General features: G+C 42.6%; 1 long non-coding RNA gene across 1 annotated transcript in view; it reads right to left on the reverse strand.

Moving 5' to 3' along the window:
• LOC130357834 (uncharacterized) overlaps positions 1-25,023 on the reverse strand; it is a 108,067-nt gene that overhangs the window by 65,226 nt on the left and 17,818 nt on the right. The window contains exon 2 of the long non-coding RNA XR_008889290.1: positions 18,146-18,220. This is a non-coding gene — a long non-coding RNA (uncharacterized LOC130357834). The remainder of the gene's footprint in view (positions 1-18,145; positions 18,221-25,023) is intronic.

The following is a 25,023-nucleotide window of genomic DNA, read 5'->3' on the forward strand; positions in this document are numbered from 1 at the left end:
TTAAACTAAAACAAAACCTATATAAATTGGATATCTATGTAATTGTATGGACCTGCAGAATAAAGATAACGTGTCATTTTAACTCCTAATAATTTTCATGTGAACCCCCAAAATGTGCAAAATGGTGTGTGTGTGGGGGGGGGGGATTCAATTTTACTCCAGAAATTTTTATATTTTTTTGGTACAATGAGTAATGCATTACAAAGTACAGTTGGTCACACCTAAAACAAGCTCTCATATGTATGTAGGTAAAAACATAAATCTATTTATTGTATGTGGCTATTTCATCTAAGTGGCGATCCAAGCTGACCATTTCCTGCAAAAAATCAATTGAGGACATAACAGCATGTCAACCAGAGGATCAGCTTACCATGTCCTTTTATGTTTATGTGCTCTATTGCATAAAGCTTTTGTTTCACTTAATACAATGATACCTTCAGCTTACAATGGCCTCAGGGTGCAATAGTTTCAACATACACAAAACAAAAGCCAGTGTGAACACACCGGAACCAGCTCTCACCTCTTGCTTATGACCAGAATCTTCAGCACGGATACACCAGGAGGGTAGACTGAGTAAATGCTCAGTAAAAAAAAGGAAAATCCAGCTTAAAGTTTCAGATATTTTCAACATACAATAGACTTTTCTGGACTATTGTAACTTGAAACCATACTTTACATACAATGCAAGGGACAGTCTAGATCTGTGAAACATGTCAATGGCTGGAAGAGCTGACCAATCAAAATGGGCATTTCATTGGTAAAACACCTGTAAAACTGAAATGCATACGCTGACTGCCTGTCTGGTAGTGCCTCCTTCCTACAGCCTACCCCTATAACTTTTTTATTTTTCCACATACAGGGTTAAATGAGGGCTCATCTGTAGTTTTTATCTGTATTTTAATGGGACTTTTTGATCGCTTTTTATTAGTGTTTTTATGGTATATGAAGTTATTAAAACTAACCTTATATTTTAATAGTTCAGACATTTACGCACGTTGCGTTACCACATATGATTATGTTTACTTTTGATGACATTATTATTATAATTTTTTTATGGGAGAAGGGGGAGGATTCAAACTTTTATTAGGGAAGGGGTAAATTCACTTTTATTAACATTTATTTTTTTTAGTCCCCATAGGGGGCTATAACATGCAATCTGAAGATAGCATACACTGTTCAAAGCTATGCTATAGCATAGCATTGATCAGGGTTATCAGTGCTCAGCTTCCCAAGACTTGAGAAGACTTGTTCTTGCTTCAATCCACAAAACTTGTTCTATCCTCAATAAGCAAGATGCCATACAATTTCTAAAATGCTTCTTATTCTTAGAGATTATTTTGTCTATTAACAGTTGACAGAATACTTTTTTCTTTAATTACTGGTCATACAGTTGTAAGTCTTTTGTGTTACAAAAAGGGTTATTTGCAATTTGTGATTCAAAGGGTTTGATAATACTGCAGAGAGAAAAGGATTAATTTCCATTCAAGATTTTGTGTAAATCAAGGTCAAGGCAAAAACAAAATCATGTCGTTTTAGTTGAATAATTGATGGATTTAATTATTACCTGAACTGTGATGAAAGGAATTATTTTTGGTGATTGCCGCACATTTTCCTTGATCTGGGAATGTCAAATTCAAAAGTTGTTTGTGTAAAGGACTATAAAAACCGCATACATAGCTACAAAGTTGTCCATGTAGGCAGTGATCATTATTGTGATAACATATTAACTCCTTAACACATCAGAATGTACAGTTTATGCAATATAGGAAGAATTTGAGCTGTTTATACAGTTGAACTTACTCCAAAAGAGACAAACAGTCAACTTAGCTGGGAGATCAGAGGAAATTCCTCTCAACATCACAGAGCAATTGTTTTTCTTTTTTGAATAGTAATACATGCTATCAATTCTAGGATATTCTCATTTTTTTTTTATATATCATTTTTTTTTACAATTTTTTTATTACTTTAGTAACCACAGTAACTAACCCAAGGAATCCAAAAGGCAGTCTTTAATGGGAACTATCCGATACAAAAACTTTTTATATGTTGTACATCTTGGCAAAACATTAACCTAGATCTAAATGAAAGAATTAATCATATGAAATACTTTCATCTTTACATAGTTGAATGTGCTGACAACAAAATCACACGAAAATTATCAATTGAAAACAAATTTATAAACCCATGGAGCTCTGGATATGGAGTCACACGCAAAATCAAAATGGAAAACCACCCTACAGGCTGATCCAACTTTGATGTAATGTCCTTAAAACAAGTCAAAATGAGGCTCAGTAGTGTGTGTGGCCTCCACGTGCCCGTATGACCTCCCTACAATGCCTGGGCATGCTCCTGATGAGGTGGCGGATGGTCTCCTGAGGGATGTCCTCCCAGACCTGAACTAAAGCATCCGTCAACTCCTGGACAGTCTGTGGTGCAACGTGGCATTGGTGGAATGAGCGAGACATGATGTCCCAGATGTGCTCAATTGGATTCAGGTCTGGGGAACGGGCGGGACAGTCCATAGCATCAATGCCTTCCTCTTGCAGTAACTGCTGACACACTCCAGCCACTTGAGGTCTAGCATTGTCTTGCATTAGGAGGAACCCAGGGCCAACCGCACCAGCATATGTTCTCACAAGGGGTCTCACAAGGGGGCACGGGTGTGGGCCAGAGGAAGCACCTCAGTGCATGAAACCAGTTGCCGCCCCTTCGTTCCGCCACCGCCTTACATATTTCATCTATTGCTCCCTGTGTCTCTGTCCGTCTTGCTACATGTATCCAAGCATTGGAATAAATCTACATTCTGCTGTCGCAATTTTGGCTGCAGTGAATGCTTTATCTTCATTCTTTTCTATATATTTTCTATATATAATGAATGTGCTGCATCTCTGGACTTTCTTTGATAAGAGCACTGTCACGCGCTGTGCTCCGGCCGCAAGCTCCGGCCCTGAGCGCAGTGTCCCGCGCCCTGTCTGTCAGCAGGATGGGATTTGCATCGTGGGATGCGCCCGCATGCGAATCCCAGCCCGTCACTTACCCCGCTCTACTGACTCTGTAACTCAGCTCCGCTGCGCTCGTCCCATCTCCTAGGTGCGCGCGCGGAAAAGCTCTGAAATTTTAAGTGCCAGTTCGCCCATAATTAGTCTTTGCACCTGACACCACATTATAAGTTCCTGCATCTCCCACACCCCCCTGCCGGATCTTCAGTGCTCATTGCCTAAGAGAAAGCTTTCCTATTGCCTGTTTAGCCTATCCATGTTCCAGATCTTCCTGCTACGTTTTTGACTCCGAACCTTTGCCGCCTGCCTAGACCTTCTGCTACATTGACTACACCTCTGCCTCATCCCCTGGTACCTCGCCTTGCCCAGTTACCTGTGTGGTCGAGCCGTATTGGGGGTAGCGACCTGGGTGTCACCTGCCGTAGCAAATCCATCCTGCTTTGTGGCAGGCTCTGGTGAAGACCAGCGACACCTTAGACTTAGGCTCCCTCATACGGTCCCAGTCATCAGTCACACAGGTAGAGGATCCACATTCTGTTCCAGACTGCCCACATTCAGGTGCGTGACAGCAAGATCCGGTCATGAATCCAACTGGGGTTCCTCTGCCTGATTCGGATCTTGCATCTATCGTGGTGCTCCAGTCCAGGCAGTTGGCCCAGCAGGTACAGCAGCTTAACCAGTTATCTGCCATGATGCAGCAGTTGCTATCTGCTCAGCAGCAACTACCAAAGCCTCCTCCTCCAGCTCCAGTACAACCTCCCTCTCCTGCAGTCCCTTCCGGAAATAAACTCCGTTTGTCGCTTCCTGAAAAATATGAGGGGGATTCCAAGTCCTGTCGAGGTTTCGTGACCCAGTACTATATGCACATTGAGCTCATGGCAGACCAGTTCTCCACAGAACGTGCTAAGGTGGCTTTCGTCGTCAATCTCCTTTCGGGAAGGGCCTTGGTCTGGGCAACTCCGCTGTGGGATTGCAGTGATGTCATCACTACCAGTCTCCAAGCTTTCCTGACGGAATTTCGCACTGTCTTTGAGGAACCTCCTCGAGCCTCCTCCGCTGAGATGGCTCTGCTGAGTCTTTCTCAGGGCAACTCCACTGTTGGCGAGTATGCCATCCGATTTCAGACCCTGGCATCTGAGTTGGCCTGGAATAATGAAGCTCTCTGCGCTACCTTCAAGAGGACTATCAAGTCAAATTAAGGATGTCCTTGCTGCACTCTGGCTCCGTTGGTAACTTCATTGGTGTCTCTCTAGTGCACAAGTATCTTCTGCCAATTCTACGCCTCCAAAAACCCCTGTTCCTCTCCACGGTCAATGGAGAAAAACTGTACTGTACAATGCTTTACAGCACAGAACCCCTGTTGATGCCGGTCAGAGTCTCACACAGAGAGTACTTGTCCTTCTATGTGCTTCCACACTGTACTTCTCCTCTCTTGCTGGGTCTACCTTGGTTGCAGCTCCATGCCCCCCACAGCTGGATTGGAAAACCGGAGAAGTCCTTTGCTGGGGTCCGCACTGCAACAATCATTGCATTCATGAACGGGTGACCAAGTTGGAACCATCATCTTGTCCACTGATTGGTTTGCATTCCTCTCTTCTGGAATAGGCTGATGTCTTCAGTGAAAAGCAAGCCGAAGTGTTACCTCCACATCGCCCCTACGATTGTCCCATAGACCTGCTGCCCAGCACCACACTTCCCAGGGGCAGAATCTACCCTTTACCTGTTCCTGAAACTCAGGCCATGTCTAATTATATCCAGGAAAACCTACAGAAGGGATTCATCAGGAAGTCCTCCTCCCCTGCTGGAGCTGGTTTCTTCTTCGTAGAAAAGAAAGACGGTCTCTACGACCTTGCATCGACTACCGTGGCCTGAATAAAATCACTGTAAAGAACCGCTACCCACTTCCTTTGATCACAGTGTTGTTTGATTGTCTACGAGGGGCCAAAATCTTTTCTATGTTGGATCTTTGTGGGGCCTATAATTTGATTCATATACGAGAAGGGGATGAATGGAAGACTTCATTTAATACCCGTGATGGACATTTTGAATATCTGGTGATGCCATTTGGACTCAGTAATGCTCCGGCGGTCTTCCAGGAGTTTGTCAATGACATTTTTTGTGATCTCCTATACTCCTGTGTTGTTGTCTACTTAGATGACATTCTCATCTACTCGCCCGACCTCCATACTCATAGTTCTCACCTCCGCCAAGTCTTACAGCGCCTCCAAGACAATCATCTCTATGCAAAACTAGAAAAGTGTAATTTTGAGAAGACCGGCCTTCCATTTCTGGGGTATATTGTCATCAGTCAAGGTCTGCAAATGGATCCTAACAAGTTATCTGCAGTACTGGATTGGCCTCGACCTTCTGGCTTAAAAGCGATTCAGCGCTTCCTCGGCTTTACCAATTACTATCGGAAATTTATTCCGCATTATTCCACCTTGGTTGCCCCCATCGTCTCTCTTACAAAAAAAAAAAACTGCTAATCTGAAGGTCTGGACTCCGGAGGCCGAAGAAGCCTTTAAACAGTTAAAATCTGCCTTCACTTCTGCTCCTGTGTTGTCGAGACCAGATCCAGTCAAGCCATTTATTTTGGAAGTGGACGCTTCTTCTGTCAGAGCAGGTACTATTTTGACACAAAAATCATCCAAATGAAAAACTGTAACCTGCGGTTTCTTTTCTAAAACCTTCTCACCTGCGTAGAGAAACTATACAATAGGAAATTGTGAGCTCTTGGCAATTAAGTTGGCCTTGGAAGAAAGGTGCCATCTCTTGGAGGGCTCTGTACATTCACTTACCATTTATACTGACCACAAGAACTTGCTATATCTACAGACTGCTCATCGTCTCAACCCTCGACAGGCCCGTTGGTCTCTGTTTTTCTCCAGATTTGACTTTTTTATTCATTTCTGGCCAGCAGAGAAGAATCATTGTGCTGACGAACTATCTAGATCCTCTGAAGTAATAGATCAAGAGCCACATCCTCAGCATATTATACCTCCCGATAGTCTAATTTCTGCAGCACCAGCAACTCTTCAGCACCTGCCTCCTGGGAAGACCTACGTTACTCCCCCGCCTAAGACTCCGAATCTTGAAATGGGGTCATTCGTCTCTTTTGGCCGGCCATGCCGGTATATGTAAGTCCTTGCAACTCATCTCCCGACAGTATTGGAGGCCAACTCTGAGAAAATATGGAGTTGACTTTGTCCGCTCTTGTTCGATCTGTGCCCGGGACAAGACCCCTCGTGACAAGCCTGCTGATCTACTACAACCTGCCAGTTCCTGGGTTGCCCTGGACCAACATAGCAATGAACTTCATCACTGACCTTCCATCTTCCTGCGGCAACACGGTCATGTGGGTTGTGGTTGACCGGTTTTCTAAAATGGGTCATTTTGTGCCCTTGCCAGGTTTGCCATCTGCACCGCCGCTTGCCAAGCTATTCTTCGCTCACGTCTTCCGTCTCCATGGATTGCCTACCGATATTGTCTCCGATCGGGGGGTCCAGTTCGTCTCCAAGTTCTAGAGGGCCCTCTGTTCCCATCTCCAAGTTAAATTTGACTACACCTTCCATCCCATGGTCAAGTCGAAAGGGTGAATCAGGTCCTGGCGGACTATCTTCGCCATTTGGTCTCCGCTCATCAAGACGACTGGACCGACTTACTACCCTGTGCCGAATTTTCTTATAACCATAGGAATTCTGATTCCACTGGAACTTCCCCCTTCTTTGTGGTCTTCGGCCTTCATCCTCGTCCACCTCTTCCCTTGTTTTCCTTTTCCTCCGGAGTACCTATGGCTGACGAACTGGTTCGGAATTTCGCCTCCTTCTGGCAGAAGACTCGTCACTCCCTTCTTCTTGCTACGAACCGTATGAAGTCACAAGCGAACAGGAAAAGACATCCTCCTCCCGAATTCTCTCGTTGGGACAAGGTGTGGTTGTCCTCCAAGTACATCCGCTTTAAGGTACCCTCTTATAAACTAGGTCCACGTTTTTTGGGTCCCTATAAACTACTTAATCCCATGGTTTTTTCCCTCCTTCTGCCCTCCTCTCTCCGGATCCCGAATTCCTTCCATGTCTCCCTCTTGAAGCCTGTCATCCACAATCGTTTTTCTCAAAAAGAGATCACGTCTTACCATTACCGGTATCTCTGATGTTTTTGCTGGAAAGGAAATTCTTGGTTCCAAGCTGATCAGAGGGAAACGCTACTTCCTTGTGGATTGGGAAGGATTCGGTCCTGAGGAGAGGTCTTGGGAGCCTCAGGACAATATTCTGGACCAAGGTCTTCTTAAAAAGTTTCTGAGCCGTAAGAAGAGGGGGAGACCAAAGGGGGGGGGGGGGTACTGTCACGGGTTGCGCTATGGCCGCAAGCTTCGGCTGTGAGCGCAGTGTCCCGGGTCCCCATCTGTCAGCGGGATGGGATTGCCATCGCGGGACGCGCCCAAATGCAAATCCCAGCCTGTCACTTATCCCGCTCTGCTGCCTCTGTAACTCAGCTCTGCTGCGCTCGTCCCCATCTCCTAGGGCGTGCGCGCGGCAGAGCTCTGAAATTTAAAGGGCCAGTGCGCCCATAATTAGTCTTTGCACCTGACACCACATTATAAGTTCCTGCACCTCCCACACCCCCATGCCGGATCTTCAGTGCTCATTGCCTGAGAGAAAGCGTTCCTATTGCCTGTTTAGCCTATCCATGTTCCAGACCTTCCTGCTATGTTTTTGACTCCAAACCTTTGCCGCCTGCCTAGACCTTCTGCTAGGTTGACTATGCCTCTGCCTCATCCCCTGGTATCTCGCCTTGCCCAGTTACCTGTGTGGTCGAGCCAGCAAATCCATCCTGCTTTGCGGCGGGCTCTGGTGAAGACCAGCGGCACCTTAGACTCCACTTCCCTATACAGTCTGAGTCATCAGCCACACAGGTAGAGGATCCACATCCTGTTCCAGACTGCCCGCATTCAGGTGCATGACAAGCACCACCGTTACCCACAGCAACCATTTTCCGGACAGACACATATATTAGCTGTGTTTTATCCACTATGTCTATGCTCTCATATATCCTTTTACATTAGCAGTGCCAGACCTCTACTGCTCTTGTGTAAAGTGTATTGGTAGTTCAGAATGGTATTGGTATGTAGGCTGTACACTGAAATAATAATAAAATAACTTAGGATGAATAATGACCTATTTAAGGCATCCCAAGTATAAAGTAACAATAAAAATGGTTGTGCTCTAAAGATATAACATGTATAATACCTGAAAAGTAGGATATGTAAATGGTACACTTCTTTGCTGGTCCGTTATGTGGTAGCACACCACACACACAGTGGATCAGTCCGTCCCTGGTTTGGTGGACTAAATTTTGGGGTGCTCCAGCGTTGCAACTAGCGGTAAAAAGTGCTCCTTAAAACATTACTGCTGAGAAATAGCGACTACTAACATACTGTTCCTGATGGTGGTGATGTGCTCCTGTGGGGTTACCGATCTTCTAGCAGGGCAGTGGGAGATCGCTCTGTCCACGCTGCAAGTGGCTCGATGGAGTGAGCGGTAGATAGGGACGTCACTATGGAGACACGTAGGGTCCACAAAGCTGATTGGCGCGTTTCGGAAATACTATGGACTTTCTTCGTCGGGATGAGCTGAGTGGGTGTGTGACAGGTACTTATAGGCGGACTCAGCCTGGAAATTAACCATTTGTTGGTCCCCTGGAGTAGATAGTTGTTGGAAATTGCGAGCTATATAGCGCTGAGATGCTATGAAGAGGAGTGTTATGGTAAGAAGCCAAATAATTCCATTTCTTCCTTTAGTCCAAACGGGGCCAATGAATTTAAGTTAAAGATCCATTTACTTTCTGATCTGGATAATTGTGCAATATAATTGCCCCCTCGCCAATGTGGAGTAATTTTCTCCAAGCCGAAAAAATAGGATCCCACAGCTGACTGTTTGTGAAATATCTTGTAGTGCGCTGACAAGGGATGTCCATCAAATCCCAGTTGTATGTTGTACAGGTGTTCCTTAATTCTTATTCCCAGTTGTCTCTTGGTTCTACCTATATATGTTTTTTCGTAGGGGCAAATTATAGCATAAATTACCCCTTTTGTTTTGCAAAGGATATGGCTCCTGATTTTGTATTTGGTTTTATACCTTTTGCTTTCCACCTCAATTGTAGGGTGGATGTTATTTGTAGCTCTGCAAGCACTGCAGGTTTTGCAGGGAATTTTTTTTTTATTTGCAAAAAATGATTATGGATTGGTTGGTGTCTAGATCCTGGATTTTTAGTTGATTTAATAGTAGTGGCTATTTTACTGCCAATAGTGGGTGCCTTTTTATATACAAATGAGGGGGCTTCAGGAAGAATATCCCCCAACATTTTATCGCTACGCAAGATGTTCCAGTAGCATTTCACTATTCTTTGAAATGCAGAACTTTGTTTGTTATATTGAGTAATGATGGGTATTTTTATATTAATTGTGCCCTGTCGGTCTCTCGCACTTGTGCCTGATTTGACCTACCGTAAACTGACCATATTCTGTTGCATGACTATTCTCTTGCCTGCTGATTTTATTCTGCACCATCCTCCTGGGTTGATCCCTCCTTGTCCTGACCCTGTTTATGATTTTGTTCTATACTCCCCTCTAGGTTTTGACTCTCTGGCTTGTCCCTGGTTAACCTATTGTCTGCTGATTTTGTGCCTCTTCTCTCTGTCTCTTGCTGATCTGGACTTTCTGACTGTTAGTGCCCAAGCACTTAGTTCAGTGTAGGGACTGTCACCCAGTTGCCATTTAGTGGAGAGCATTCAAGTAGGTAGGTAAGTAGACTTGTTAAGGGCAAGCTCATGTCTGCACTGATCTCTATGACCTACAGTACTTTACCATTTTTTATGGTATTACTACTCTAAAAGAAAAATGTAAGGATGAACATTGTTTTAATAATATAAAAGCAACACTGATAAACAGATGTAGACATATGAAATATTTAAATAATATATGAAGCCTTATGTTTATTCAGAAAGTGTTTATAAAAATATACTTTGTATTGAGTTAAATATGGTATCTTTTTAATGTCTAGTGATGGAACAGAGACAAATAATAAGTGAAGTTTTCTGTTCTACCTAACATAAAATGATCTAAACAGAGGACCGCTAATCTAATCAGCAATGCTTCATTGATACTCTCTGCAAAAGAAGACGAAAAAAACATTCCAGAAGGGCCACTTCAGCAGAATATTATGCACCCATTCATTCCAACTGTGAATGCAAAACAGGATCTCAAATACCCAATACAACATCGCACCAGGCTCCAGATGCCCATTCACTCTAGAATCCAACAGCTGGGTCCCACACAGCACAGCTGGTCTCCCTATTTGAATGATAATATTCCTGTTACAAACTATGTACAGTAATATAAAAAATATGTTCGCATAGAGGGTGATGAGCACTTCATCCCACTATTCTCTACACTTAATGCACATAGTATACACTGTTGATTCATATTCTTAATACATTTTCCACTCAATTGCCCTTGGCTGTATTGGGTATTATATAGAGTGAAACCAACTGCATGTAAATCTGGCATCGTTCAGGGCTAATGTTTCTTCTGGGCAATTATTAGTATCGGTTTAAAAACAGAAAAATACAGCACACTCGAGCTTCTGTTAGGCGCCTGATGGTTTTCTAATTGGCCATTATGGGCAGCCAGGCAAGCTGGGAAGAGATAGTTCTCATGCAAGTTGTAAGTTGAACATTCCAACATGCTTGAAATGTGTTTTTATCTTATCACCCTTAGCAATATACGGTACCTTGTAGAACAGAAGAGCTATGCATCAATTCATGACATGCTGATCGACCATGATGTTTGTTCTTTAATTATACCCTCTAGAGATAATCAGGGGCCCACAGCAAAGCAATGGAATGGGGTCCCACTAAAGCAAAATAGGAAAATAAGCTCAAGAAATGGAAAGTTTATAATTATTATGGCTTTCCCCTTGTCATAAGTGTTCTCGGTGTTTCATTATCCATTGCCCTCCTACCGCCCCTGTACAGTCAATCCCTAACTCCCTCTTGTTCATCTATTATGATTATCAACTGCAACTCAACAACGAGGCTTCTTTTACTGGGTAGCTGGGGTGCACAACAGGTGTTCTGTGTGTAACTTCAGTAGTTATAACTATGGCAATAACTTCTGCTAACCTGAAATTGATAGCTGACAGTTGGTCAAAGTGTCATAAAGCTCATTGATTAGTACTCTTGTCATGCAGCACTGAGGTTCTAGGTTCAAAGTCAGGCAGAAAAAACATCTGCATGGTGTCTGTATGTTCTCCCTATAATTGTGCGGGCTTCCTTTAGATACATAGCTTTCATCTCATATTGTGAAACATGCTGCTAGGTAAGATCATTAAACTGATGGAATTAAAGGGGTACTCCAGTGGAAAACTTATTATTTATTTTATTTTATTTTTAATTAACTGGTGCCAGAAAGTTAAACAGATTTGCAAATTACTTCTATTAAAAAATCTTAATACTTTCAGTACTTTTTAGCAGCTGTTTGCTACAGAGGAAAATCTTAATTTTTTTTTAACCCCTTAACCTGTTCAGGACGTAGGGCATATGCATACGCCCTGCATCCTGAGTCCTTAAGGAAGTAGGGCGTATGGATACGACCGTAGGAATTCCGGTCCCCGCCGCTAGCCAGTTGGGGACCGGACCGGCACATCGCCGAGGGGGGTCCTGAGACCCCACCATGTCGGCGATCGGAGAAAATTGCATGTCAATTCAGACATGCGATTTTCTCCTATTCCGGGCTGATCGGGTCTCTGGTGACCCAATTACCCGGAGAATAGGGATGATCGGAGCTGTCAGTGACAGCCCCGATCATCCTGAGGGATTGGAGCGAGGTTGCAGTGCTGCAATCTCCTCCTATCCCCTGCCAATAGTCAGAAATTAGCTCTGACCAATGGCAGTGCATGACAGGGGGTTGCCATGGAAACCCCCCACTCTGCCCACCCTTGGATGTCGGGCAGAACGGGGGGAGAAGATGGCGGCCGGTACCTGGAAAGAAGATGCCCTGGGGACCGCCGATCATCGGTGGAGACAGCGTAGATCAGCGGCGCAGGTAGGGAAGCGACGGTGGGGGGGGAGGAAGGTGGCAGTAAAGCGATCTTTACTGCTGCCCTTCTAGTGGTTGCCAAACTGCAACTCCCAGCATGCCCAAAGGCTGTCTGGGCATGCTGGAAGTTGTAGTCTTGCAACATCTGGAGAGTCACAGTTTGGAGACCACTATTACAGTGGTGCCCAAACGGTAACCCTTCATATGTTGCCAAACTACAACTCTCAGCATGCCTAGACTGCCCAGGCATGCTGGGAGTTGTAGTTCTGTAACGTTTGTCCCTTCAGATTTTGCAATTTTCATGAAAATTTTGAAAATTGCTGCTATACTTTGAAGCCCTCTAATTTTTTCAAAAAGTATAAATATGTCCATTTTATGATGCCAACATAAAGTAGACATATTGTATTTGTGAATCAATATAAAATGTATTTGGAATATCCATTTTCCTTACAAGCAGAGAGCTTCAAAGTTAGAAAAATGCAACATTTTCTAAATAAAAAGTAACTACGAAAATTTACCACTAACATAAAGTAGAATATGTCACGAAAAACAATTGCAAAAAAGGGCTGCGTCCTTAAGGTGAAAATGAGCTGCGTCCTTAACCTCTTCAGGACACAGGGCGTATGGATACGCCCTGCATTCCGAGTCCTTAAGGACCGTGGGCGTATCCATACGCCCGTGGGAAATCCGGTCCCCACCGCTAGCCGGTTGGGGACCGGAGCCGGATGCCTGCTGAAATCATTCAGCAGGCACCCTGGCACATCGCCCAGGAGGGTCCTGAGACTCCCCCATGTCGGCGATCAGAGAAAATCGCATGTCAATTCAGACATGCGATTTTCTCCAATTCCGGGCTGATCGGGTCTCTGGTGACCCGATCACCCGGAAAATAGGGCTGATCGGAGCTGTCAGCAACAGCCCCGATCAGCCTAAAGGATAGGAGTGAGGTCGCAAAGCTGCGATCTACTCCTATCCCCTGGCATTAGTCAGAACGGAGTTCTGACCAATGGCAGCGCAGGACAGGGGGTTGCCATGGCAACCCCCCGTTCTGCCCGCCCCTGGATGTCGAGGGGCTCTGGGAAGAAGATGGAGGCCGTACCTGCAGGAGAAGATGCCTGGGGACCTGGGATCTTCGCTGGAGCCTGCTGGATCCTGATCAGGTAGGGAATCGACAGTGGGGGGGGGGGGGGAATTGAAAGTGAAAGTAAATCGATCTTTACTGTAGCAACCACTAGGGGGGCCAAACTGCAACTCCCAGCATGCCCAGACAGCCAAAGGCTGTCTGTGCATGCTGGGAGTTGTAGTTTTGCAACATCTGGAGGGTCACAGTTTGGAGACCACTGTTACAGTGGTGCCCAAACAGTAGCCCTCCAGATGTTGCCAAACTACAACTCTCAGCATGCCTCGACTGCCCAGGCATGCTGGGAGTTATAGTTCTGTAACATCTGTCCCTTCAGATTTAGCAATTTTCATTAGCAATTTCCCTGCAATAAGTGTTACGTTGGACAAACAGGTCAACAGTTACGCAAAAGAATACAAAAACATGTATCCAATATTGCCTTGGCAGAAGAGACAGAGACAATGGCAGAACCCTTACCTCGGTCGCAAATCACTTTCTCAAATTTCACAGAGGCCGTTCAAGTGGCCTGCGAGTCATTGGCTTAGAAAGGGTCACTAATGACCTAAGAGGAGGTCCTGTTACCAAAAAAACTACTGCAGACGGAATCCAGGTGGATTTTCAAATTGGGAACAACATCTCCCACAGGATTAAATGAGGATTTACTTTTTACTGGCTTCTTAGGTGAGTAGGTTTGAGACTTAGTTCTGGCCCCTCACATAGTCTTCTTGCTTTTTCATTTTTGATATGCATAGTTTGGTTTGTTGTTGTGTTTCCCTTTTTCCTAACTTAGATTCTAATTACATATGGACAATTGGTCACATCTGCTTTGGGACAACTTCATGGATGATCTCACTCAAACAGGTATGTATTACAGTATGGGATAGGGGGGAAGGTTTGGGGATACTAGTTCACACAATATTAGTGTGCTTTCACTATTGGTAGTATAGTTGACACTTCACACACATTTCTCACTCACCTCATACAGCCTCCTTTCTTCTCACCTTGCACATATTTTTTCCAGTCACTGTACACACACACATATTACATATACACTGTTACTACACATATATATAGTATCTTACACACATCATTTCCATTATTCATTCACACTTATCACTTCTTGCTACACCCACTCATCACTCATTTACACCTTTCACCATCTTGTCACCTTTCACACACACATGGTTTGCGAGTGGGGGCACGGGGTGGTTGGTCCTTCTCCATACTCTAATACTTTTTTAATATAATGCTACATTCCTCATGTAACCATCTATCGCCACCTGACTCCAGCTTATGCATATAACACGTGCACAGTTATGTCTATACAAATTTATACTTACCCACATATACGGATATATATATACTTACTTATTATGGTTTTTTCATCTTATCATATACACTTACTTATCATGGTCTTTTCATCTAATCACCTTATGGCTACTATTATTAGTTCGTTATTAATCTTTATATGGGGTCTCGTGCTTATGCTCTATGTATGCCGCAATTTTTAGCATAACTACGGATTATACTTCGAGTTGTTATATTGCCGCAACGTATTTTCATCTGTGTACGTGTTTGTGCAGATGCTGGATGTCATGTCTAGGACACACACATATATGTATACTGGTTATAGACATGCGATGTTCGCATGCATGGGCCATTTCCATTTTTTGCTCTTCTATGCAGCATTTTTTCTGATATGTTATATCACTTCATCTACAGAATTCTAGGTATATGATTTGGAGACTCTGCAGTTCCTGTACCCAGTGGCGTTGCGACCCGGGTGCGGCCCGCACCGGGTGACACCAACCTAATGGGGTGACACCAAGACGCTCCGCAGCACCCACACCCCCTCCACAGCTACACTGACACCCCCCTATGTGCCCGAACGGCCTCCCATCCGTCAGCACACCCCCCCTGTGCTGTGTGTGCGGTGCGCCCGTCCGTTAGCAACCCCCCCCCTTTCAGTGCGCCCGTCCGTCATCACGCCCCCCCCTCACCTTCACCAGTACTGTGCCCGGCCTCCGCTCCCACGTCTGCGCCGGCCTGACGTCACACCGCATGGCCGCGCAGGGGGACGTCAGTTACGTCACTCGCATTGCGCCCGGTGAGAAGGATCGCTGCGCTGGATGGGTGAGTGTGTGTGTCTGTCTCTATCTATGTTTGTGTGTGTGACTCTGTGTGTGTGACTGTGTGTGTTTGTATAACTCTCTGAGTGTGTGTGTGACTCTGTGTATTTGTGTGACTCTGTGTGTGTGTGTGTGACTCTGTGTGTGACTCTGTGTGTGTGTGACTGTGTGACTCTGTGTGTCTGTCTGTGAGTGTATGTCTCTCTGACTGTGTGTGTTTTTGTGTGTGTCTCTCTGTGTTGTATGTGGTTTTTTTTGTGTGTGTGCATGTGTGTGTGTGTGTGTGTGTGTGTGTGTGTGGGGGGAGACTTTGACGCATTGTGGGGAACCTGCAAGGGAACCTGCGGCCTATTGTGGGGAGTCTATGCTACCTAATGTGGGGAGTCTATGCTACCTAATGTGGGGAGTCTATGCTACCTAAGGTGCGGAGTATATGCTACCTAATGTGCGGAGTCTATGATACCTAATGTGCGGAGTCTATGCTAGCTAATGTGGGGAATCTGTGCTACCGAATGTGGGGAAACTGCTACCTAATGTGGGGAATCTGTGCTACCTAATATGGGGAAATTGCTACCTAATGTGGGGTAACTGGTACCTACCTAATGTGGGGAAACTGGTACCAAATGTGGGGAATCTATGCTGCCTAATGTGGGGAAAAGATGCTACCTAATGTGGGGAAACTGCTACCTACCTAATGTGGGGGAACTGCTGCATACCTAATGCTCCCCCCCCTGGCAGTAGCACCCTCGTCATCCGCCAGCAACTACCCCCTCCCCCCCAGCAGCACCTCCATCAGCAGATCCTGATGGTGGATGATGGCGGTGCTCCTGCCAGGAGGATGATCCTGCCGATGGATGATGGGGGTGATACTGCCAGGGGGGATGGCCAGTAGCACCCTCATCATCCTTCAGCAACACCCCCCCCCAGTAGTAGCACCCCGATCATCCACTAGCAACACCACCAATACCCCCCTCCCGTGGTAATAGCATCAGCTAACGGATGTTGAGGGGTGTTACTGCGGTTGTGGTATTATATTCAGAGGGTGCACTGTATGGCAACGTTATATTCAAAGGGCGCAGTTTGTGGTAGTATTATATTCAGAGGGCACAGTGGGTGGTAGTATTATATTCAGAGGGCGCAGTTTGTGGTAGTATTATTAGAGATGAGCGAACTTACAGTAAATTCGATTCGTCACGAACTTGTCGGCTCAGCAGTTGATGACTTATCCTGCGTAAATTAGTTCAGCCTTCAGGTGCTCCGGTGGGCTGGAAAAGGTGGATACATTCATAGGAAAGATTCTCCTAGGACAATATCCACCTTTTCCAGCCCACGGGAGCACCTGAAAGCTGAACTAATTTATGCAGGAAAAGCCATCAACTGCCGAGCCGAGAAGTTTGTGACGAGTTGAATTTACTGTAGTTTGCTCATCTCTAAGTATTATATTCAGAGGGCGCAGTGGGTGGTAGTAATATATTCAGAGTGTACAGTATGTGTTGGTATTATATTCAGAGGGTACAGTATGTGATAGTATTATATTCAGGGGTACAGTATGTGATAGTATTATATTCAGGGGTACAGTATGTGGCAGATTTATATTCAGAGGGTACAGTATATGGTAGTATTATATTCAGAGGGTACAGTATGTGATAGTATTATATTCAGGGGTACAGTATGTGGCAGATTTATATTCAGAGGGTACAGTATGTGATGGTATTATATTCAGAATGTACAGTGTGTGGTATTATTATATTCAGTGGGTATGGTGTATGGAAGGTTTATAATCAAAGAGTATAGTGTATAGTAGTATTATATTTAGAGGATACAGTGTCTGGCAGGTTTATAATAATAATTGTTTTCATATAGAGGATGAGAATGCGCTGACATAGTGAGGAGACGTCTGGGCGTCACATTCTACAGACAGAAGTTTTAGCTGGACCAGGTGGTATGTACCATCTGAATTAGATAAGGAAAGACTATAGAGAAGACGTCACCTGTAGTCACTGATATCATTGTGTATTCTCCTCTCTATGTCCCATCAGAGCTGTAGTCGCTTGTCAGTTCTACAGTTATGGTCAGTGAAACTACAACTCCCAGCATAACCTCACCACTGCATAAAGGGGTACTCTACTGGAAAACATTTTTTTTAATCAACTGGTGCTACAAAGTTAAACAGATTTGTAAATTACTTCTATTTAAAAATCTTAATCCTTCCAGTACTTATTAGCTGCTGTATAAGCGATTCACGGGAAGTTATTTTCTTTTTTAATTTCTTTTCTGTCTGACCACAGTGCTCTGTCCTGACACCTCTGTCCATGTCAAGAACTGTCCATAGTAGGAGCAAATCCCCATAGCAAACCTATTCTGCTCTGGACAGTTCCTGACATGGACAGAGGTGTCAGCAAATAGCACTGTGGTCAGATTGGAAAGAACTACGCAACTTCCTATGGAGCATACACCAGCTTATAAGTACTGTAAGTATTAAGATTTTAAATAGAAGTAATTTAAAAATCTGTTTAACTTTCTGGCACCAGTTGATATAAAAGTAAATGTTTTCCAGTGGAGTACCCCTTTAAGTAATTCTGGGAGCTGTATATTTAAATGGTGAAAACTTCTTTAACACTTTCCCATTCTGTGGCAACTGGTATATCTGATTATTATACTGGAATTTCTCACAATGCGCTACAACAGTGGTGTCTGTCACAACAGGCTAAAAACTTACTGGGGGGAGGTATGGGGTGACACCATTTTCTACCGCACCGGGTGACACCAACCCTAGTAACGCCACTGCCTGTACCTGTACACTTACCTGGAGCAGCGGCCGATTTTTTACGTCCAGGATTTTCTCTAAGACGACGGTATTTTTCTGCTCTCAGGAAGCTATCTGATAAAAGAAAAGACAAGAAAGAAAAATAAAGCCATAGGTTATGGACATGGTTATTCCTTTCATTGGGGACATCCAAAAGACCTTGCTAGCCTATATAATAAGAGGACTCCATGATCAAGAGCCTTTTTCTTTATGGGATACCCTTTTTGCTCCACCTCTATATCTTTCTCATCAATGGATATTCTACTTCTATCATTGTTTTGGACATTCCACTAGTTAAGAAGAGATATTGCCTAAAAAGAAAGAAAAAAAGTCTTTAGTTGCTTGTGGACACTTGTGTCAGAACTGGACGTTACGGGAACCAAGGACCTTAAGATACTCCATGCAAGCAATACCAGCCTATTGTCTGACATATGGGCTGTTCTTCACCTCCATTTTTTTGAACAATAGGATGACTATAAAGATATGATTAATATAGAGACATTATTACTAATACAATTATTGCTTATACACAATTATTGTTATTATACTGTCCTTGTAGAAACTTAACTCTGTATTGATACTACAGGTGCTTGGTCCGATTAGCCTCACATGTCCCGTTCGGGTTCTTTTAATTACTGTGGGTATCCGCATGGTTGTGGTGTTGGGGGACTTTTCCCATGGATGGAATTATACACTCTTACAGCACATGAATAATTAGCTCCAATTAGATACTCTTAGTCCAATTAACTAATAACTTTATGCATGTTACTAACATACACAATGCAGGATTTTTTATCCTTATGCTCAGAGGCGGATGCTGTAGTATTCTCCTTTACTTGGTTGATATACTCTAACAGCATGCCACATATGGTCACATTTTAAGTTATCAGTTATTAACATCCTCACTTAACTACTATTATATTTTCACCATATATTTTTTTTAAATAATAAATGTTTTTTTATATATACTTTTCACTTATTATTTTATTATCTCTTTTTATATATATTTTTTTCTTCTCACTTAGTGCACATCTAACTTACACTATAGGCATGTATTATCATTTTCACATTATTAAATACTATAGTCAACATTATCCATAAAGTGCTTTCTATTTATGTACTGCATGTACATTATCTTATACATAGTAACTTATATACTATACTCCTGCAATTTTTTGGTTTCGTCCTTTACTCACAAACTATGCGGTTCACACACATTGCGAACAATCCTAGATGTTTGCTAACTCTACATGCTCCGATCTCTTGGATCTGCGCCTGCGCGATCATCGTCTAATCATGTGATCACATGGGGACTCACGTGACTCGGACGAGTCACGTGTGTCAACAAACTACGTCACAGGCCGCTTCCAACCAGTGGCGTAGTTGACGCATGCGTACTGCTATCGTCGATGATACTGGGGCTGACGCGTGCGCAGTACCTTTTGTTCGGGGTGGACCAGCGCATGCGTGCACCACATTAGCTAAAGGCGGAAGTACATAGGGCGGAAGTCCACGCCAAGTTATTGCATGCACACATCGCCCATACTATGCAGGCTCGGACCACGCACCTGATAGGTATCTTTTCTGTAATTTGTTTTGTATATAAGAAGGAGACTGAGAATCTTCATACATACCCCTGAGGAAGTCACCTGGGAGTGACGGAACGCGTGGGGCTTTGCTCTCCCTGCCCTTTTGGTATTGTAATACTGCTCCTCCATCTGTGGATTGCTTTTTCTGCACTTATACTGCATTATTGCCTGATTTGCATTATATACCGTATATATTTATCTGATGACCTTCTGTTATTTTGCACACACCACTTTGGAGCATTAGTTATATCTCTATATTGATATCAGGGCAGGGTAGGGGTTGGGGGGTCATGTCCCCTTCCCCAGTGATGTTTTTAGGCTCACTTGGGAGCCTTTTTAAATGTTTTTAGATGTATGTGTCTCCTCTTATGGTTTCTACTAATAAAGTTCTTTGTATTTATACTCATTTTGGGTGTGCACTGTCTGCAGCTTGCTTTTCTTGGAATAGATAATTAGCAATTTTCATTACATTTTTGAAAATTGCTGCTCTACTTTGAAGCTCTCTAATTTTTTCAAAAAGCAAAAGTATGTCCATTTTATGATGCCAGCATAAAGTGGACATATTGTATTTGTGAAGAAAAATTAAATTTATTTGGAATATCCATTTTCCTTACAATTAGAGAGCTTCAAAGTTAGAAAAATGCAAAATTTTCTAAATTTTCATGAAATTTTTGGATTTTTCACCAAAAAAGGATGCAAGTAACGACGAAAATTTACCACCAAAATAAAGTAGAATATGTCACGAAAAAACAATCTCAGAATCAGAATATTCAGTAAAAGCGTTTTCGCGTTATTAATTCGTAAAGTGACGGTGGTCATAATTGCAAAAAAGGGCTCAGTCCTTAAGGTGAAAAAGGGCTGCGTCCTTAAGGGGTTAAGGACCAAGGGTTTTCAGTTTTTGGACTAAAATTTTTTCCTGCTCACCTTTTAAAAATCATAACCCTTTCAAAAATCCATATGATTATTTTTTGCGCCATCAATTCTACTTTGCAGTGAAGTAAGTCATTTTAATCATTGTGCTATGAAATTGAAGAAAAAACGCCATTTTGAAAGTTTTGGGGGCTTCCGTTTCTACGCAGTACATTTTTCGGTAAAAATGACATATTATCTTTATTCTGTAGGTCCGTACGATTAAAATGATACCCTACTTATATATGTTTGTTTTTATTGTACTTCTGGAAAAAAAAATCATAACTACATGCAGGAAAATTTATAAGTTTAAAATTGTCATCTTCTGACCCCTATAATTTTTTATTTTTCTGTGTATGGGGCAGTATGAGGGCTAATTTTTTGCACCGTGATCTGAAGTTGTTATCGGTACTATTTGTGTATTTATTGGACTTTTTGGTCGCCTTTTATTCATTTTTTCATGATATAAAAAGTGACCAAAAATACGCTATTTTGTACTTTGGAATTTTTTTGCACGTACTCCATTGACCCTGCTGTTTAATTAATGATATTTTTTTTATAGCTCAGACATTTACGCACGCGGCGATACCACATATGTTTATATTTATTTTTATTTACATGGTTTTTTTTTATGGGAAAAGGGGAGTGATTTGGACTTTTATTAGGGAAAGGGTTAAATCACATTTATTAACTTTTTTTACACTTTTTTTTTGCAATGCTGTAGCCCCCATAGGGACCTATAACATTGCATACACTGGTTGTCAGCACTGTTCACTGCAAAGCCATAGCTTTGCATTGATCAGTGTTATCAGCAGTCGATTGCTCAAGCCTGGATCTCAGGCTTGGAGCAATCAACCACCGATCGGAGGCACCGGAGGAAGGTAAGTGACCCTCCGCTCGTGTCCTAGCTGATCGGGACACCGCATTTTCACTTTGGTGGTCCCGATTAGCCCCACTGAGCAGCCGGGAAGATTTTGCTTTTGTTTTAGATGCAGCGTTCAACTTTGAACACCGCGTCTAAAGGGTTAATAGCACGCGGCACTGTGATCGCTGCCATGTGTTATTAGCCCCGGGTCCCCGCTTCAGTTACATGCCGGGACCGACCCGATATGACATGCGGTTTACGCGTGACCACGTGTTATGTCGCGGGAGCCGGCCACGGACGTAAATATACGTCCGTGGTCGTTAAGGGGTTAATTTATTTTTTGCGTTGTCCACAGTGCTCTCAGCTGACACCTTATGCCCGTATCAGGAACTGTCCAGAGCAGGAAAAAATCCCCATAGCAAGCCTATGCTGCTCTGGACAGTTCCTGACACGGACAGAGGTGTCAGCAGAGAGCACTGTGGACAAGACAAAAAAGAAAATAATTTCCTCTGTAGCATACAGCTGCTAAAAAGTACTAAAAGGATTAAGATTTTTTAATAGAAGTAATTTACAAATCTGTTTAACTCTCTGGCACCAGGTCATTAAAAAAATAAAAAAATAAAAAGTTTTCCACCAAAGTACCCCTTTAAGTATATCATATATAAAACAGTGCAGTTGTGCAGAGTCCTAGTAAGGTGGGATAATGCCACATTGCAAGCATCTTCTTCATACTGTCCAGCAGCTTGTATTAAGGAACTGAGCTAATAAGCATGTTATACAATAACTGCTGGACTGTCAAAGAGAAATAAAGAAAAGCTTTGTGTTGAGCTATTTCAGAGCAAAAGGCCAATAAACTGTTCTTGCTTAGGGGCTATCTTATACCTGTGCCGTCTGTGATAAACTGTAAGTACAAATTATGTACAGTATATACAGAATATAATTATATAAAAGCAACAACATATATAAATATAAGATTTGCATAATTTATATACATGTAAAGGCATATTTGTTATGATACTATATACAGTGTGTTGTGCTGTATTTTTTTGACCATTGTGATGGTTAGGAAACAACACATTTTTTTTATATTTCTGTTTAAGACTGGGTCTAGGTTTTTGAAACCAGAGTGAAAAAGTCTATTGCTTACATTTTTAGTATCTTTGCCATGTTACTGCAGCTTAGCCCGCATTGAAATGAATGGGAGCTAAGCTGCAATGACATAGCACAACAATGCCTCTGCCTCCATCCATAGTAGTCATCAATCTCACAAATCCTCATCCTTTACAGTATCTCAAATAAGTGAGTACACCCCTCACATTTTTGTAAATATTACCTTTTCATGTGACAACACTGAAGAAATGACACTCAGCTACCATGTAAAGTAGGGAGTGACCAGTCTGTATAACAGTGTTTAATGTTTTGTTCTCTCAAAATAACTTGACACACAGCCAATAATGTCAAAACCTTGGCAACAAAAGTGAGTACACCCCTAAGTGTGCCCAATCGGCCATTTCCCCTTCCTGTTGTCATGTGACTCATAAGTGTTTCAAGGTCTCAGGTGTGAATGGGGAGCAAGTATCTTAACCCCTCCAGGACCAGGCCAGTTTTGGCCTTAAAGGGGTACTCCGCCCCTAAGAGATCTTATCCCCTATCCAAAGAATAGGGGATGTTTGATTGCGGGGGTCCCGCCGCGTCTCATGCAGACACTCACCTGTGGCAGCTGCGCAGAGCGATGTTCCGTCATACCCCCTCCCATAGACTTGCATTGAGGGGGCGCCCCCTTGTGACATCACGAAACTCTGGCCCTGTAGTCGTGACCCTTCAGACACGGAACGAACATCGCTCTGTGCAGCTGCCACAGGTGTGTGTCTGCATGAGAGATTGCAGGGGTCCCAAGCAGCGGGACCCCCACGATCAGACATCTTATCAACTATCCCTTGGATAGGGGATAAGATGTCTATGGGCCGGAGTACCCCGTTAATGAACAAGGCCCATTTTTCAAATCTGCCCTGTCCCACTTCATGTTGTTATTACTTCGGGACACTTTAACTTATCAAAGTAATTCTGAGATTGTTTTTTTCTGACAAATTGTACTTAATGTTAGTGGTAAATTTTGGTCAAGAAATTCAGCATTTTTGTGTGAAAAACTCCAAAATTTCAGGAAAAATTCCAAAATCCAAATCCTGATTCTTTAATTTTAAGGAAGATAGTCATACAACATAAATCAGTTACTAACTCTGATTTACAATATGTCTACTTTATGTTGGCATCATTTGTTAAATAGCTTTTTAAGGACTATACGGGGCTTAGAAGTTTGGCAGCAATTTTCTAAATTATAGAGAAAATTTCAAAATCAGTTCTGAAGTGGATTTTAGGGGTCTGTATATAAGAAACGCCTATAAACCACCCCATTATAAAAACTGCACCCCTCAACGTAATCAAAATTACATTTGGGAAGTTTTTAACCCTTTAGGTGTTTTTACAGAAATTAAAGCAAAGTGGAATTCAAAACTAAATTTCTTATAATAGTATTAATTTTTTTAATTTTTTTTGCAAATATGCCATTTTGCTTATTTTTTTCGGCAACACAGTGGGTGCTGACAGGGAAATACAACTCAATATTTATTCCCCTAATTCTGACATATTTAGAAATATCCCATATGTGGCACTAGAGTGCTACATGACTCACACACAGGCCTCAGACATGATGGAGCACCATGTGGATTTTGGGATTTTATCAAGATGCAGGGGCCTTTGGGTTTCAAAATATTTTTGCGAGACAAATTGATGTTTTCATTGGTACCATTTTGAGGTACATGTGACACTCTGATCGCTTTTTACTCCATATTTTATGAGGTGGTACGAATAAAAACGGTTCTGCCATTGTTTTTTTATTAATTTTTTTACTGTCATTTTTCATGCAGTATAAATTACATGTTACTTTTAGTCTGCAATTCGGTACTATTATGGTGATACCTAAATCATATACTTTTTTATAGTTGTTAAAAAAATATTTGTGAGTGTCATAATATTCTGAGAGCTGTAACTTTTTTTTATTTTATTTTTTTTACCAATGGAGCTGTCCGAGGCCTTATTTTTTGCAGGATAAGTAGCGGTTTTGAATAAGTACTATGTTGGTGTATGGACATTTTGATCACTTTTTATTAAATTTTTAGTGAGTCGGGATTACCAAAAAGCTGTAATTTTGGCGAGATTATTATTATTATTTTTGTACAGTGTTCATCTTGCAGTATCAATGATATGGCAATTTTATTCTGGTGGTTGGTACGATTATGGCGATACCTCATTTAAGTACTTTATTTGATTATTTATTACTTTTACACTACAAATACTATTTTTGATTTAAAAAAATCTTTTTAGTGCATCGCTATTATCTGAGAGCTGTATTTTTTTTATTTTTATACCAACAATGTTTTGTGATAGCAAATCTTTTCTGTGAGGAGTTTAATGGTACCATTTTGGGGTACATGGGACAATTTTGATCACTTTTTATT

This window comes from Hyla sarda, chromosome 1 (genome assembly GCF_029499605.1).
Source record: "Hyla sarda isolate aHylSar1 chromosome 1, aHylSar1.hap1, whole genome shotgun sequence".
NCBI lineage: Eukaryota > Metazoa > Chordata > Amphibia > Anura > Hylidae > Hyla > Hyla sarda.